This window comes from Ranitomeya variabilis, chromosome 2 (genome assembly GCF_051348905.1).
Source record: "Ranitomeya variabilis isolate aRanVar5 chromosome 2, aRanVar5.hap1, whole genome shotgun sequence".
Taxonomy (NCBI): Eukaryota; Metazoa; Chordata; class Amphibia; order Anura; family Dendrobatidae; genus Ranitomeya; species Ranitomeya variabilis.
The window spans coordinates 58,825,097-58,843,412 of record NC_135233.1 but is presented as its reverse complement, the minus strand read 5'-3'; the positions used below and the strand labels follow the sequence as shown (position 1 = coordinate 58,843,412).

Below are 18,316 nucleotides of genomic sequence, written 5' to 3'. Positions count from 1 at the left end.
GATTTCGTCTTTGTCGAAAAAAGCTGCATGATTTGCAGCTGCTGGACAGCCAGAATACATGTGGGGGTTGCATGTTTTTTAGGGAATCCTCACATGTATTCAAGCTGTCCAGCAGCCGCAAATCATGCGTTGACAAAAACGAAATCTCCGACCACACCAAAATACTCAGAGGACACCCGAGCATGCTCGGAGAAACCTGAGCAACGAGTATACTTGCTCATCACTACTATCTATCTATCTATCTATCTATCTATCTATCTATCTATCTATCTATCTATCTATCTATCATTAGAAGCCTCAACATCTAAATACACATGTTGGGGCAAGAAATGAGGCATGGCCTGAAAAAGGTTTGCATCTGTGGTAAAAATGTTGGCAAGTTTCCCAGTCAGGCATCAGAGCAGTAGACAAGTATAATTACAGTGAAATTGTACTAATCTGGTGATCAGAGATGATGATCAGACAGATGCTATATTTAAAAATATATTTGATTTTAGATTACAAGTTAAGATAATCGAGAAGGAAGAAATTTCATAAGGTCCTTTTTTCAGAAACCTTATGACATTGTAGATTGTACCCTCTTGCTGTAGCTTTGACTTCAGTTATATGTATATACACTTAACACAGCCCTTAAGTCATTCGAGCTGGTTATTGAAATTTGTTGAAACACAGGTAATTAGTATTAATTAATGTTGTATTTCCAAATTCCTTCTTGCAGGCACTTAGTTAATAAGGGAATATGATGGCAAGTGTGTATCCATGCTGAAGGTGTGCCACCCACAGGGTCTACAGGGAGCCTTCATTTGTCATGTCCAGTGAAGTGCTACACAGACAATAATTGACCCTTGATTTACAATAATTAATGCTATTTTTATATTGGAGTATTTCATTAACATTTTAAGTCAGTTTGTATAAAATAAACATTTTATGTGTATACTTAAGCTTCCTTTTACCCTTTCCCATCCCTCGGTTGAACTCGATGGACATTTGTACCATAGTACCTGTGTAACTATATAACTACATAACTATCCCAATATTCATTTTTTATGTTTTTTTTATTTATTTATTCTTAAATATGCTGTAGAATTGCACAATAATAAATTGTCTCATTTTTTATTTCTAGTATAGTAAAGTAGAGATATTTCAAGTAGCAACCAATAAGATTACAGCAGCCATTTTCACTATCCAGAGTTTGAAGTGCTAGTTAAAGGCTGATTGGTCGACATTGACAACTCCATAACAAAATCCAATTGAGTTGCCAAACAGCCAATTAGATTGTAGCTGCATTTTGATTGTTAACAGAATATAGTGTAAGCAGAATGTTCGGAGACTATAGCCGTAGGAGCCACAGCCCTTTGAGCACTGCTTAAAGCAGTTTTCCCAGCCTAACCGTGAGATAAGTGATAACTTGCTGGGGATTCTCACCAATATCTAGAACTTAGCTCTGAAGTACTTGCTGGAGTGGAGCAATGGCTGTGCATGGGTACCACCACCCTGCTTACTATCTATGGGACAGTGGTGTGCATATCTGCTCTGCTTAAAGCAGTTATCCCAGCCTAACCATGAGATAAGTGATAACTTGCTGGGGATTCTCACCAATATCTAGAACTTAGCTCTGAAGTACTTGCTGGAGTGGAGCAATGGCTGTGCATGGGTACCACAACCCTGTTTACTATCTATGGGACAGTGGTGTGCATATCTTCTCTGCTTAAAGCAGTTATCCCAGCCTAACCATGAGATAAGTGATAACTTGCTGGGGATTCTCACCAATATCTAGAATTTAGCTCTGAAGTACTTGCTGGAATGGAGCAATACCACCACCCTGTTTAATATCTATGGGACAGTGATGTGCATGTCTGGCCTTCTCTCCACACAGCCCTGATCTCAACATCATTGAGTCTTAATTGGATCACAAAAATAGACAGACGGATTTGCCCAGGCGACATCCATAGGAAGTCTGTGGCTGGTTTTCCAAGATGTTTAGAACAACCTCCCTGTAGAGATCCTTCAAAAACTGTGTTCAAGTACCTACGGTTAAGTTCACACCAAATATTGATTGATTTTACATTGTCTTTTATTCATTCACGTGGCATTAAGCTAATTGATAAAAATGAACTATTTCCATTTCTATTTGAAAGCATATATATTATACTATTCACATTAAGAATTTCCCAATACCTTCAGATTATTCACAGTATTTACATCTTTTGCATGTTGAACATTTATGGCAAATTACTTTTGCACTAATTTTATTAATATGACTAGTGTCCTCATGTGACAACTGGGAGACTGACATTAACTCCTTGCACTTTCATCCTGTAGCCAGCACATCTTTCTGTATAAAAAGACAGAGGTGGCCCGCACCTGCTCGGAACAGATGTCAGATGGTCAAGGTTCCTTGTTCTCCAGAATCACCCTTTCAGAGTCACTATGTAAACACTGTTAGCAATCAATCATCCTCCTCAGCCCCATGCTGATTGCTGAGCTGTGAACCAGAAATTCAGATTCATCACTCGTGCGGCATACAATGCGCTTGCTTGCCCTTTATCATGGTGGTGTAGATATGATTACAGACAAACTGTCACACTGGGGCTAACTGCTGCTCAGCATGGCAATTACAAGCACAAGCTGTCTACAGACACTTCTCATATGACATCCAAGCATCTTTTATTCTAATGCAACGATATCACAACAGGGACAACTCTAACGGTCAACCAGATTGCTTCTAAGAACAGTGATCAATATGTAATGATTGGAAAACGTATATATACTGTATCCTTACAAGAGTTTTTTCCTTAAAAGCCAATTTTTGTACAGATTGTAAACTAACAGTGCATTTTTCAGAGTCATAGCTAGAATTCCTTAATTAATGCAAAAATTCAGTTTATGTCACTGATGCACAAGATCAGAAAAATAGATTTTTCCCATTTCAGCACCACAATTGTCCGTTGGTTGTGTGTGACATTGCAGTTCAGCGCCAATAACGCTGATGGTCATTATCAGCCATAACACATAGATTGGCATGGATAGTGCTGATTTAAGAAGAATGCAGGCATGCTTTTCTAACCCTGCGCAACCTCTTTAAATTGACATGTCATAATGGCATGTCCGAAGTTTTGATTGGAAAGTCTAGAACGTCCAAAAATTCTTATGAATCTATAGAATGCTACATGGAAACAACGGGCACAATGATTAGTAGAGTACTTCTGTATTGGTGATTGGTGGAGGTCTTGTTAGCATCAATTAAAACTTCAGACATGTCAAAAAAAATTTGAAATTGCATTAAGTACCATTCCAAAGCAAAATGTATTGTTTTTCTACCGTCTGTAACAATTACTCTACTACAGTAATTAACGAAGGCACTAAAATTTAAAGGGGATCACAAACTGCTCCTGCCTGGAATTCAGCTGCCTCTACTGATGTCACATCGACAGAGAAGCATCTCCTTTTCCACTCTGCTCTGTTGACTGAACTGAACAGCTGATGTCATTATGATTGACAGCCAAATTACCGCTGCCTAACTGGGGGAGCAAGCTGTCACGGAGCATGATGTCGGTAGCAACGCTCCATCAACAGCAGTGTGGAAAAGAAGCTGCCGCTCTGTTGACGTGACATCAACAGATGAAGCTGAATCACTGGCTGGAGCGGTCTGTCTGCTTTATTCCAGTGAAGAATGGCACCGTGCACAACAGGCTGATAGGTAGTCGCTACCTACCTGTTAGTGTCTAGGCATGTTTTTTTTACCAAGTCCTGGATATCCCCTTTAAGGGATACCTGTAATTCCAAATGATTTTACATGTCATAGTTGCTTCTCAAAAGGTTTTATTGGAAGGGATGAGGGTGTTGAGACCCTGATAAAATAAAAGAGTTGAAGCGTTCAGCTAAGAATTGCTCGACTGTTTCTTATCAGTTCTCCTCTGAGAGTGGAGTGAGAGATGCACCGATCCATAGAAAGTTTTGTAATAAGAACAGTATGCCATTGTTTTAAACCTCACAAAATATCTCTGTATGTGAAAATTCTACCAATGTGTCTTCTACTCAATAATCCTCTAAGCCAGATATAGAGTAAATAACATATTTAGCAATTTAAAACTGCGAAAAGAAGTAAATTATTCAGTGTGGTATGCATGAGACACAACCATCAAACAAGATATTTGCTTAAGAAAATGATGTGAAATGAATGAAAATAATATTGATTACTTTATTTGATGCCAGAATCTTAGTGATGTTTTCCTCTTGGCAGCTGAGTTGATGATTATACAAAACAATTTGTAATGGAATATATTTTTACATTGCTTCATTTTTTTCTTTTCCCTAATCGGTCTAGTGTGATTCGTAATCTGTACACAACTATGCAATTTTGTCATAGAGGCATGGTAGAAGACAGTACTGATAGTCAGTGAAGACCAGTTTTGGAGAAAAAATGATAGCTTACAGTACCTCAGTTGGGTTTTTTTGCACTTATCGAAGTGGATACATTTGTAATCACATATCTTTCGGAGGGGAACTCTGTTTTAACCCCTTTCTGCCAGCTGACGGAATAGTACGTCAGCTGGCAGTATCCCCCACTTTGAGGTGGGCTTCCGCGGTGAGCCCACCTCAATGCCGCCACATGTGAGTTGTTTTCAACAGCTGACATGTGCACGCAATGGGCACGAGTGGAGTGGAGACTCATTGCTTCTACATAGAGCAGAGAAAAGAGAAGAATTTACTGGGTAGAAAGGCAAAATGGGCAACAGTAAGTACACAGTGCTATATAATATGATGATTGAAATATATTAGGAAGATAAAAACTTTGATGGGAGGAGGAGGAGGGCTTTTTTAAGTACCATGTTATTTGTATTTAGGAGTAAACCTGAAAAAATAAGAATCTAGCATATAAAGAAATGTTGCCCTTGATGAAATTTCAACTCAGATGTCCAGTGCTGCAAAACCAAATTGGTAGCCCTTGGACTACCTGTAGGATTTTTGCCTATTGATTGAAAAATAGTGAATATTTTTTTTATTGGTGACAACAATCTCTGAAAAATTAGACTGACACTTTTATAACCTCTTTGCAAATGTATTCAAGAAATACTCTTTTTTTGTTTGTATCTCTTAACCCCAACATGTATCCTATTCAGTATTTCATATATATATATATATATATATATATATATATATATATATATATATATATATATATATATATATATATATATATATATATATATATATATATATATATCCTCATTATAATAAATATTCTTAGCCTTCAGCAAAAAATCCTCGGAATGTTGAGACCCACACAAGTCATTGAATTAAGTATCTCCTGTTATTGATACAATTGTAAATGCTTAGTCACTAGTGTTGAGCGATACCGTCCGATACTTGAAAGTATCGGTATCGGAAAGTATCGGCCGATACCGGCAAAGTATCGGATCCAATCCGATACCGATACCCGATACCAATACAAGTCAATGGGACTCAAGTATCGGAGGTATTCCTGATGGTTCCCAGGGTCTGAAGGAGAGGAAACTCTCCTTCAGGCCCTGGGAACCATATAAATGTGTAAAAGAAAGAATTAAAATAAAAAATATCGCTATACTTTACCTCTCCGACGCAGCCGGGACCTCAGCGCAGGAACCGGCAGCGTTGTTTGTTTAAAATTCCCGCTTTTACATGGTTACGCGAACTCCCGGCTTGTGATTGGTCAGGGCGCCCATGTTGCCGGGCCGCGGACCAATCACAGCAAGCCGTGACGAAAATACGTCACGGCTTGCTGTGATTGGTCCGCGTCCCGGCAACATGGCCGCCATTAACCAATCACAAGCCGTGACGTCACGGGAGGCTGGACTTGCGCGCTTTTGAAAAAGCGCGCGTGTCCAGCCTCCAGTGACGTCCCGGCTTATGATTGGTCACGGCGCCATGTTGCCGGGACGCGGACCAATCACAGCAAGCCGTGACGAAAATACGTCACGGCTTGCTGTGATTGGTCCGCGGCCCGGCAACATGGCCGCCATTAACCAATCACAAGCCGTGACGTCACGGGAGGCAGGACAAGCGCGCATTTTAAAATTGCGCGCGTGTCCAGCCTCCCGGCTTGTGATTGGTTGATCGCGGCGCAACCAATCATAAGCCGGGACGTCACTGGAGGCTGGACACGCGCGCTTTTTCAAAAGCGCGCAAGTCCAGCCTCCCGTGACGTCACGGCTTGTGATTGGTTAATGGCGGCCATGTTGCCGGGACGCGGACCAATCACAGCAAGCCGTGACGTATTTTCGTCACGGCTTGCTGTGATTGGTCCGCGGCCCGGCAACATGGGCGCCCTGACCAATCACAAGCCGGGAGTTCGCGTAACCATGTAAAAGCGGGAATTTTAAACAAACAACGCTGCCGGTTCCTGCGCTGAGGTCCCGGCTGCGTCGGACAGGTGAGTATAGCAATATTTTTTATTTTAATTCTCTCTTTTACACATTTTAACAATGTTAAAATGTGTAAAAGAGAGAATTAAAATAAAATGTTGTTCCGATACCCGATACCCGATACCACAAGAGTATCGGAATCCCGGTATCGGAATTCCGATACAGCAAGTATCGGCCGATACCCGATACTTGCAGCATCGGAATGCTCAACACTATTAGTCACTAAGTTATTCTCTACTAGGTATTTGGTAGGAAAATGTAATTTTGTATAGAGTAGTATTGGTGCTGAGTGGATAATAAGATTCAGCCGGCTGCTGTTTGCAGCTTTCTACCATATGTCTTCTAAAACTGTTGCATTTTGTGAGGTGGTTCCTAGGGCAATGGTGTCATGTCAACTATTTATCACAGAAATCACTGGTGAAGCAATGCGATCGCGGTACATAGATCTTCAGGTAGTGCTTTGGTGCTCAACTGGGTCATTTAAAGAAAAGTGTATATTAAATCTGTGGAACATGATTTATTGGCTTAATTTATTTTCAATGTTCTTTTATTTTCTTTATCCATTTCCATTGACTCAATGCAATTTTTATTATTTAAGTAAAATCAGGTTTATTCCTAAACACACAATCCCCCAAAGGCCAAAAGCTATTTTTTATTGTATGGTTTGGTATTTCGGCGCTGAGGGGCAGAATTCTATATTTCGCAGCGAGAGACTTAATTATGCATTTCTGCAAATCATTTGCACTTCCTTAAGTGATATTCTGCTGCAGGCCAAAAAGGCTTCTCACATCTGCTAGCCACTTAACATCCCCTCCTTCATTTCAAGAATCTTTCTTAATTAAATAAGAGCATGGAGTTGTCATCTGTGAACTAGTGTCTTCGAATGGACTAAAACCTTTCCAATGATTTTTTTTTTTTAGTTTAAGAAAGTTAATGAAACTTTTTGAAAGGATCAAACATTTAATTGTAATATATTACTTTTTTGTTTAAATGAATAAATAAATAATGCCATAAATTAATTCTAAAAATAATAAATCACAATTAAAAAATAATAAAAAAATAAATGAAATGTATTCTAGACTCCTTCCAGCAAACCACATTGTATATTTTATATATAATACTTGCCATTGGCTGTATTTTTTTAAAAGTTTTAAATTAATTTTATTATTTAATGAGCCCCAAATGATCAATTCTTTCTCAGTTATGTAAATAACTAACCCTTCAATAGAAATGTTCCCAGTATTTCTATAATATTACACAGCAGATTATACAATTTTATTAAATGAATGCAGCAGGTGGCAACATTACAGCCAGTGCTATGCTATGGACCTGTCATGCAAGGTTCCACTATGGTTGACTATACTTTAAAGGAGTTGTCCACTACTCGGACAACCTTTTCTCAATCCATATGTTTCCCCTTTGTAAATACTAACCTCAGATGCCAGCGCCATTCCAGTGGTGTCAGTACTAGCTCTCCTGGGGATTGTGTGACATAAGCAGCAGCTCTCACTTCCTCCAGATGTATGTGACTTTTCTGAAGGCGGGGAGAATGAAGCCAGCGCTAATTGGCCACAGGGATCACGTGATATAACAAAAGAATGGCACGTGACACCTCTGAAATGGAATTGGTGAGTATACCTGTTATTTTACAAAGGGGAAACATAGGGATTGAGAAGGGGTTATCCGAGTAGTTGACAACTCCATTAACAGCATACCATTACCGTTTCCTACACTGTATATAGCCAAACCACTAAAGCATATATAGTGACTTAACCTTATTGTATAAGACATAATCCTTAGGATATATAATGCAGACCTAGGGGACCATGTTGAATTGTGCAATTACCACCACTTCTTTTTATAAGGCCAATTCCCAAACGTTTTTGCCATGGAGGAACATCCCTGCCTCCTACTATAATAAGAGACATCTCTCGTTACTGCTGCCTTTTGATCAAACCTTAAAGTGACTTTTCAATCAAAAACAACTATTGTACTGTTTATGTCTTCAGATTGCATCTGGTTCCTTCCTTAAAGCCTCCATACAAATAAGAAAGCTGATGATTGAACATTAGTTCACCAAATGACTATCTATCTGGACCCCCTATAATAGGAAAAGAGGAGAAAGCCCTTACTCGACACCTCTGAATACAAATGGATCAGGCATTGAAAATCAAATTATCTGATATTTTTCTTCCCTATCTGTTAGGAGATTGTTTTAAGGCCCCCATAAACATTAAATGATTGACCAGTCATCAGGAACACTGCATTGCTCTTGCTCACTGAGCCAGTGCGCATGTCCTGAGATGAACAAACTATGCTCAAAGATACCTGTGGAACAGGGGGTGGCAGCAGAGGAGATGCATGACTGCTGGGGGAGTGTCTGGGGCAGAGACAAGCCCCAGCACTCCGGAGACCGGCGCTTGGGCTAAAGAAGCCCACAGAGTAATCGGACGGACGCGGGTCTAAACCAGGAGATGGCACGGTACAGGAGGGGCAAGACAGGGGTGAGGTCAGTCACAAAGCAGAGTCTGGAAACCAAAGATAGCAGCACGGTACAGACAGGAGCAATGGAAAGGAAGGTCAAGGACAGGCAAAGGTCATAACAGAGAGGCGAAACAAGTACAGAGTCAGGCAGAAATATCAGAAACAGGAATGGGCCGGATCATACACGAACAAGCATACACAGGAAGACAGTATCCACAGATACACAGGGGTCAGGAACTAAGCCGAGGTCAAAAGTATCACTGACAGAGCCCAAGTAGGTCTATTTAAAGCCCTCCCAGAACCAGAGAGAGGCCAAAAGCATTAACCACTGCAGCACGAAACCAGAATTCACATACAGACCATGACACCAGTCCTACCAAAGTCTTTCATCAAATTTATATTTGTTGGCTTTTATACATAATAGAGTTGCTTTTACTGAATTCTTGTGCCTGGTCTACTTATCTCCAAAATTGATTCTAGGTACTCATATAAAACATTCTGAAAAATCCAAAGGCACCCACGCACATTAGATTTTTGTCAGCCAAAGCCGCCAATTTTGATGGATTCAGCTGGTTAAATGTGTATCTGGGCACCTACTGGTGGTCAAGAGCAGGGGCGGACATATCATTGGTGCAACCTGTGCGGCCGCACAGGGGCCCATGAGGTAAGGGGGCCCATTTCTACCTCCGAAACAGGTGCAATTTAGCATTTTTAGTAGCTCTTGAGCTGCAAAGGGTCCAAATATTTTTCTTGCACAGGGGCCCTTCTCTGTCTGTGTCCGCCAGTGGTCAAGAGAGATGTCAATCTTGCATGTCTGATTTCAGGCTTCCAATCAAATTGTTCTTCACAACATGAGCCTTTGGCTGACGTGTGGCAGCTTTCTCATAAACAACACAGGAACGCCATATTCCAAACAAGTGCTCCTGTGTGTGGGAGCTTTTAGCTGAGATGGCTTCTGACAGAATAATCTGTTGTAGCATTTCTCAACTGACAGCCTTCTAATGTGGGCAGTTTAAGACAAGTTCCCTCCACCCCTACTGTCTTCTGATAGAACCTAAGGCTAACTCTCAAATAATGTTAATATTGTTCCTATGGGATGCACCAGGCATCTTAAGTCACATATGATGATCATTTTTTTTTTGTCCAAAAAAATTTACAAGAGTATTCAGCATGGATTTGATGCAAATATCTCAGTATTGGCATCACTGAAATATTTACTTGTCTTTAAAGTTTAGAATTTTTCTCTTTGGATGCGTCAGTAGAATAAGAAAACATTAAAATATGCAGGAAAATGAGACAAGATGCTAGCATCGGGCTTAATCTCACATTTCATTCACAATGGTTATTATCCTTTTCAGCTTTTAAAGGTTAAAAACTAGAAATATTATTACCATACACAGTAATTCTATGTATTTTGCTCACATTACAACTCTGAAAAAGAAAAATCACAAATTATAAGCCCATAGCTTACGCTGTGAACTTCTTGTCCAGTTGTAAAAATGATGAACTTAATGTTGAACCCCGACGATCATCTCATATATGGTAATAGCAGTGTAATTTCTTAAAAGGATAATAAATATATTGGAAATATGGAAACGATTTTGATTGAGGAAGAAAAATGAAGATATTGCACAATATTCTGTGATAGCGGTAATGTCGTGATTTTATTTCAGTTCTGTTTGTACTATTTAATTTTTAGAACTTTTTAATAGCTAATTACTTTTTTCTTCTGTCAGACTTACAGAATTTAAAGAAGTGAAATATGCTAAGAAAAGGACAAAATAAATTGTGGGCCTCAATTAGAATTTTTATATATTTTTTATTCCTAGTTCTACGCAAGAGAGGCACAGCAGCCAAAGACTTATTTTCAACCCTTACTGTACATCCCCATCTCCACTAAAAATGTTTTTTTTGTCTGATAGGCTATTTTTTTCCGTACATCTTTCACTTGCAATCTCAGTGGAGTTGGATGGCTGTTGACTGATGGATGTTGACGGATAATAATAATAATAATAATAATCTTTATTTATATAGCGCCAACATATTCCGCAGCGCTTTACAGTTTAATGGATGTTGACTATTCCTTTCCTACAGTGATGTAGCCCACACCTAGCTTTCTGTTACTTTTTTTACAATACAAATTGAACTCCTTATGCCAACATTCAGGCTCCAGTTCACACCACAACTACTAGATGGTGTTAGAGAAGGGATTTCTAATCTACTCATATGTTCTCTTACTTAGGTACCTAAGCGATGAAGCAATATCAGAGAGACACACTGCTCGCTGTCTTTCCAAATAGTGTCTGTTTAATGGGGGATTAGGGTGGCCTTTTATAATACAAGATCAAAGGGACATGAGGCATTACACAATAATCTGGCAGAAATATGAGTTATACAATGGGTTGTCAAACACATCCTGGGATATGAGATAAGTTACATAGAGAATGTAGGGATACTTCCCTTATATCAGTGTGTTCTAGTTCAAAAGTTGAAGTTCTAAAGAGAATCTGGCTAGAGAAATAGAATTTTTAGGTGATTACAGACCATATTGAAAGCAACAACATGTCTTTGACAATTTCTGGACAAATCTTTCATTTGCGAAACGCGCGTCGGGTGTGGTGGGTCCCTGCCTGCTGGCTCTAATAAGTTAAATACTTTTCATGGTGTGTATTTAGGGTTTTATCAATATATACCTCAGCCCTGTAAGTGGTGGTGCTCTGGCACTTCACTTATCTGTATTGTATGCATCTTTTGCACAACAATATATGTTTACTATTTTAATTATGCACCTTATATTTATGTGGTGCTCGACTCCTACTGCTTGCAGTTTGAGCTGATGGATTATATATAATGTGTTCTAACATCTATTTAGACTGATAATATACATTTATTATTACTTCTTGTGGATACTGATTACTACAGCCCTTTCAGGCACCTGATATAACTATGCCACATTGATGCCTTACCCACCTTTTCTTTCCTGTACTTTGTCTCTTTTCCCATTTTACTATATTTTTATGTGATTTTATTGATATGTTGAAATAAAGTTAATATTTTTTAACCAATTCAAAAAGCGTCAGTTTTGGTGAAATTTCTGGGAACTGTAGGAACTGACCATCAGCCATAAGAATATTTATCTATATATTGACATACATATACAGGTCCTTCTCAAAAAATTAGCATATAGTGTTAAATTTCATTATTTACCATAATGTAATGATTACAATTAAACTTTCATATATTATAGATTCATTATCCACCAACTGAAATTTGTCAGGTCTTTTATTGTTTTAATACTGATGATTTTGGCATACAACTCCTGATAACCCAAAAAACCTGTCTCAATAAATTAGCATATCAAGAAAAGGTTCTCTAAACGACCTATTACCCTAATCTTCTGAATCAACTAATTAACTCTAAACACATGCAAAAGATACCTGAGGCTTTTAAAAACTCCCTGCCTGGTTCATTACTCAAAACCCCCATCATGGGTAAGACTAGCGACCTGACAGATGTCAAGAAGGCCATCATTGACACCCTCAAGCAAGAGGGTAAGACCCAGAAAGAAATTTCTCAACAAATAGGCTGTTCCCAGAGTGCTGTATCAAGGCACCTCAATGGTAAGTCTGTTGGAAGGAAACAATGTGGCAGAAAACGCTGTACAACGAGAAGAGGTGACCGGACCCTGAGGAAGATTGTGGAGAAGGACCGATTCCAGACCTTGGGGAACCTGAGGAAGCAGTGGACTGAGTCTGGTGTGGAAACATCCAGAGCCACCATGCACAGGCGTGTGCAGGAAATGGGCTACAGCGGCAGAAGCGCCTGACCTGGGCTACAGAGAAGCAGCACTGGACTGTTGCTAAGTGGTCCCAAGTACTTTTTTCTGATGAAAGCAAATTTTGCATGTCATTCGGAAATCAAGGTGCCAGAGTCTGGAGGAAGACTGGGGAGAAGGAAATGCCAAAATGCCTGAAGTCCAGTGTCAAGTACCCACAGTCAGTGATGGTGTGGGGTGCCATGTCAGCTGCTGGTGTTGGTCCACTGTGTTTCATCAAGGGCAGGGTCAATGCAGCTAGCTATCAGGAGATTTTGGAGCACTTCATGCTTCCATCGGCTGAAATGCTTTATGGAGATGAAGATTTCATTTTTCAGCACAACCTGGCACCTGCTCACAGTGCCAAAACCACTGGTAAATGGTTTACTGACCATGGTATTACTGTGCTCAATTGGCCTGCCAACTCTCCTGACCTGAACCCCATAGAGAATCTGTGGGATATTGTGAAGAGAAAGTTGAGAGACGCAAGACCCAACACTCTGGATGAGCTTAAGGCCGCTATTGAAGCATCCTGGGCCTCCATAACATCTCAGCAGTGTCACAGGCTGATTGCCTCCATGCCACGCCGCATTGAAGCAGTCATTTCTGCCAAAGGATTCCCGACCAAGTATTGAGTGCATAACTGAACATTATTATTTGATGGTTTTTTTGTTTGTTATTAAAAAACACTTTTATTTGATTGGCCGGGTGAAATATGCTAATTTATTGAGACAGGTTTTTTGGGTTATCAGGAGTTGTATGCCAAAATCATCAGTATTAAAACAATAAAAGACCTGACAAATTTCAGTTGGTGGATAATGAATCTATAATATATGAAAGTTTAATTGTAATCATTACATTATGGTAAATAATGAAATTTAACACTATATGCTAATTTTTTGAGAAGGACCTGTATATAGCATAAACATCTCCCTACAGAATATCACAAAGTCAGGGTTTTTTTCAAAACTGGTTGAGTCAAGAAAAATGTAGAGCATATCTGTAAAGATGTAAAACGGTGGTCTTAGAGAGTTCCTCACATTGTGCTGATGTCTTTCAATAGATTTAAGCAGTTTAGCTGATTAAACAGATGGGTAGAACTGGTGTCATCACTGACCATTGTTGTAATTTCCTTCATTCTGTTCTGAAGTAATGAGCTGGAAAAAGAGATCTAGGTAATGTAGGACTAGGCAGTATTTTTTTCTTTTATTTACAACCCCTACCTTATGGTGTGCCTAGTATGGTTGCTAGTTAGAAGACTAGACAATGAGTCATTTTAGATATGAAAAATAGCGAATTATAACAGATTTCCACTAGTGAAGAGGCACGCAATCTTTTTTGTTTCGCTTGCCAAAATTTATGATCGAACCTATCCCAATGGCCACATTAAACTTGACGGGGTATTCTGGTCCTAAGTATATATATCCACGGTACTATACATGACAAAGTCTAATAAGTAAGTGTTCCATTTCTAGAACTTTCAATATTTAGACAAAGACGATCCTCTGTTCCACTATTTAGCACTCCAGAAAAAAGTTGTCGAAATGATCTTACAATGATCATAGCTATCCTCATAGTCTTGAGTTACTGAACAGAAGAGTCATAGATGGTGAGGGGCCACACAGAATGGCATCAATAGTCACATGCGGCTCCCGCACCATGGTACTACAGGTTATGTATCCCTGCCCTAGCTGAAACATCTACTCTGATGATTTTTTAATGGCATTTCTTGTAAATTCTCCTTCTAGTATAAGTGTTTCATTGGTGTAACCGGACGTTCCTGGGCCATAGGGGCAATACTATACTTAGGCCACCCCTCAAATAATTTTTTTATAAAAAATGCAGGTTGTGATGGCACTAGGTTCTATGATTTGTATACGATGTAAAATTATCCATAAATTACATAAGAGATTGCACTGCAGAAAATCTTACAATATATTAAAGATTGTATCCAATATTTGATCTCCTGTTTATACTGTGGTGTAATAGATTGATGGTTGTAATTAGTCAGCATCAAACTCGCTGATCAAAAGATTCAGGACTTGTGATCAAGGTATGCAAGTATTCTAATTGAAGCTACAATAATGATGATAAGTTTGATCTGGCAGCAGTAACATGAACATATGGATAGCATGTAAGCAACACAGATTAATACGGGAAAAGGGGGTGAGATTTGATGTAATGGAACTCTGCAAAGTTCTTTTGATTATAATAATTACATTGGAATCTTTAAAAGGAATCTGTCGGCGGGTTTTTGTTATGTAATCCAGTGGCATCATAAGGTAGTGGCTGGGACACTGATTTTAGTAATGTGTCATTTATTAGGCTGTGTGCTGTTGTTTCACTACAACCAGTGTTTTATCTCCAGGTGATTATCACTGCTGGACTAGCTGCCCACTTGCCTTTTGGTAAAAACCACACGCCGAGCACTACTATCAATATACTATGTACACAAAAAGCTGGTATTTTAAGGAGGATGGCCGGGGCCTATGAGCATTATTGATGCAGTGTCTGTGCCTCCTCTTTGCTCCAAATTGCCATCCTCCAGCTTTGATTGATGTGGATGATGAGGAGCGTAATCTCGAGCCTGTGCAGTAGCATTCCAGGCCCAAGAAGGCGCACTGTGCTCTGCCCCACTGCGGGTAGAGAATTAAACATCACTGCGCTAATGCTGAGTGACATCATTCTGATCATTTCTGAAGGCAGGGAAAAAAAATAATCGAAGCTGGAATAACGTCACTCTGAACTTGCGCAGTGATATTTTATACTCTGCTCGAATTAAGGCACAGCAAAGTGTGAATGCGCGGTCCTGTAAGACTATAATGCAGGCACAAGATTTGGTTTCGCTATGTGGATGACACAGGACTCATCATCCGCATCAATCAAAGCCGAAAGATGGCAATTAGGTGCAGAGAGGAGGCTCAGATGCCGTGCAAGGACCCCCATCGGACCGGACCATCCATATTTAAATATAGCACGGGAGCAATTAAAATGGTATTTTGGGTATATATAAGTGTAGTCAGGAGTAGGGATGGGCGGACCCGACCTGTAAAGTTCTGGACCCATACACATGGTTCAGAATATGGGTTTCCATGGGAAACCCATGTTACAGTTCTGGTCCAATTCGGGTCCATGGCCTGTAAAAGCATAAAAATAATAATAAACATTATAATTATACTTACCTGTCCAGCGACATGTCCTCCCATCCCGCTGTCTCCCAGCGACATCTGTTACCGGGGCCACTCATTAGCTCCTGGCGGTATTCACTGCACTCAGCAGTCTTTGGCTTTTTCCACAGAATCCATCGCATATCTGTAAACTCCAAGCTCGGGATTCGAATGCAAGTTCGCGTCATCAACGGCGACGATCCCGATCATTGGGGGGGGGTTCACCCATCATTAGTCAGATGATACATGTTTGTAAAAGGCAGCACAGGAGCAGATAAAGGTGGTGACATTTGTTCTGAAACTCAAAGACTGGTGACAGGTTCCCTCTAAGCATAACATTTGGCTCGGTGCTTAACGCTGTTGCTTTCCAGTGTCACCTAAGAAAACATCTGCAAGGAGCTTATATGTTCTCCTTGTGTGCAGGGGTACTGTGGGTTCTTGCCACACTCCAAAGAAATACTAACAGAAAATTTAGAATACGAGCCCCAGTGTGGCAATGGTAATGTCTGTAAAGTGCTCTGGAATATCTTGACACTATATACGAAAGCATGACAAATACATAAATTGTACAGTTCCCATTGAAACCAGATGGATTCACATAAGTGATGGGTCCTCCAGGAAGATATACTCAATATTGGTATATTTGAGGGTCTTGGTTTATAAATGGGACTTATAAAATAGATAGCCCCAGTGACAACAAAACAGTGAAATAAGATATGTTATCTATTTAGAACTTCTCGAGAAGTTTGACATTAGAAGTTTCTTTCTCCAAACTTTTCCTAATGCACAAAAATCTGCAAGTTTATAAAAAATTAACCTCAAGCTTACTAATCGGGAGCCTGAGTGACATTTTTTCCCCATATTATAATGCATTTAGCATACATTTCCAGCATATCTTTTTTCCTAGCTTACATTATATTTTACCCTTAGGCTAAAATTGGAAAACTATTGTGATCAGCATCTATTAGTGAGCCAGTGAAAGTACATCATTACATATATATTGTAATTCTGACACCCGCGAGGTAACCATGTCTTGAGTTGTTGAAGCTCCACACCAGCCTAGCTTTGAGTTTCTACGTCTGTCTGTTGCTACAAGATTTCAATGCATAATGGAAAAGAAAGAAAAAAAAGAATCTCAGTATGTGTTCTTCTCACATAAGATGAAATTAGGGTATTAGTGTAATGTTGCAGACTTGATTCATGGACGTGCGCACGCTGCGTTTTGTATTTTATTGTGATTAACAAAAATTACAACCACATGCTTTGTATGCCGCCGCTGATCTTTTTTGTGATACTTATCTGTTGCATACTTAAATTTAAGAGTTAATCTGCTGCCAGATGCAATTTTAAACCTTTGTAATAATGTAATTGGGTACATGGAATAAATGAAAAATCCTATTCATTACTATAGATTTTCGCCGTGGCACCATGATCAATGAGCTCTTCTCTCATTTCACTGGTGTACCAGGCAGAGTTTTTTAATCAGAGGTATAAACTCTTGGGTATATATGTAGAATGTCACATAATTAATAGCAATAGATTGTAGCTGGACTCCAATTTTTTTTTTATAGTTTGCAACCGTTATATTTTACAATTTGGAACCTTTTACCTTTCTACATGAAACTTAAAAAGTAAATACTCTATATAGTTCCATCTTTTCTCTATTGATTGTAAGGCATTTCGGGAAAAGTTTGTCAAAGGCACACCTTGAGGGGAATTAATCATTCCCCTACATGAATTTTCTGGGATACAAAAATGTGATAAATTATGATGCATGTCATATTTAAAAGCGTTGGCCACTATTCAGACAACCGCTTCTCAATTCGTATGTTTCCCCCTTTTTGAAATAATGACACTTAAGCTCACCTCCGGTTCCGGCACTGTTCCTGCGGTGTCAGCATTTTCCCTTCCGGCAATCACAGAACTTTGTGACGTCACGTGAATTCTCCCTCCAATCGCTCTCCCAGCCTTCAGACATATACATACATCTGGAGGAAGAAAGAGATTAGCAGTTCTCCCTTCCTCCAGAAGGAAGCAATTTGTCCGAAGGCTGGGAGAGAAAAGTGGCTGCTGATTGGCCGCAGATTCACGATTCACGTGACAACCTTCCCTTATTCGAATCAAGTGGACAACCTCTTTAATGCACTTACACTATGCAAATTTATAAGGGATTACGAGAAAAAGAATTAGCTGGGAGCTCTTTAATATCTTAGTGGTGAGTTCTCCTTCAATGGAAGTCTTCAAACAGAGAATGGACATGGGATGATTTAGTGAATCCTGCAGTGAGCAAGGGGATGGACCAGATGACCCAGGAGTAGTGATGGGCGAGTAGCATTGTTGCTCGGGTGATCTATGAGCATTTTGGTGTGCTCAGAGATTTAATTTCCGTCGCCTCAGCTGCATGATTTGCGGCTGCTGGACAGCCTGAATACATGTGGGAATTCCCT

General features: G+C 39.6%; 1 protein-coding gene across 14 annotated transcripts in view; it reads left to right on the top strand.

Annotated features, from left to right (window-relative positions):
- NRXN1 (neurexin 1) overlaps window positions 1-18,316 on the top strand; it is a 1,786,277-nt gene that overhangs the window by 1,555,452 nt on the left and 212,509 nt on the right. The window lies entirely within an intron of this gene.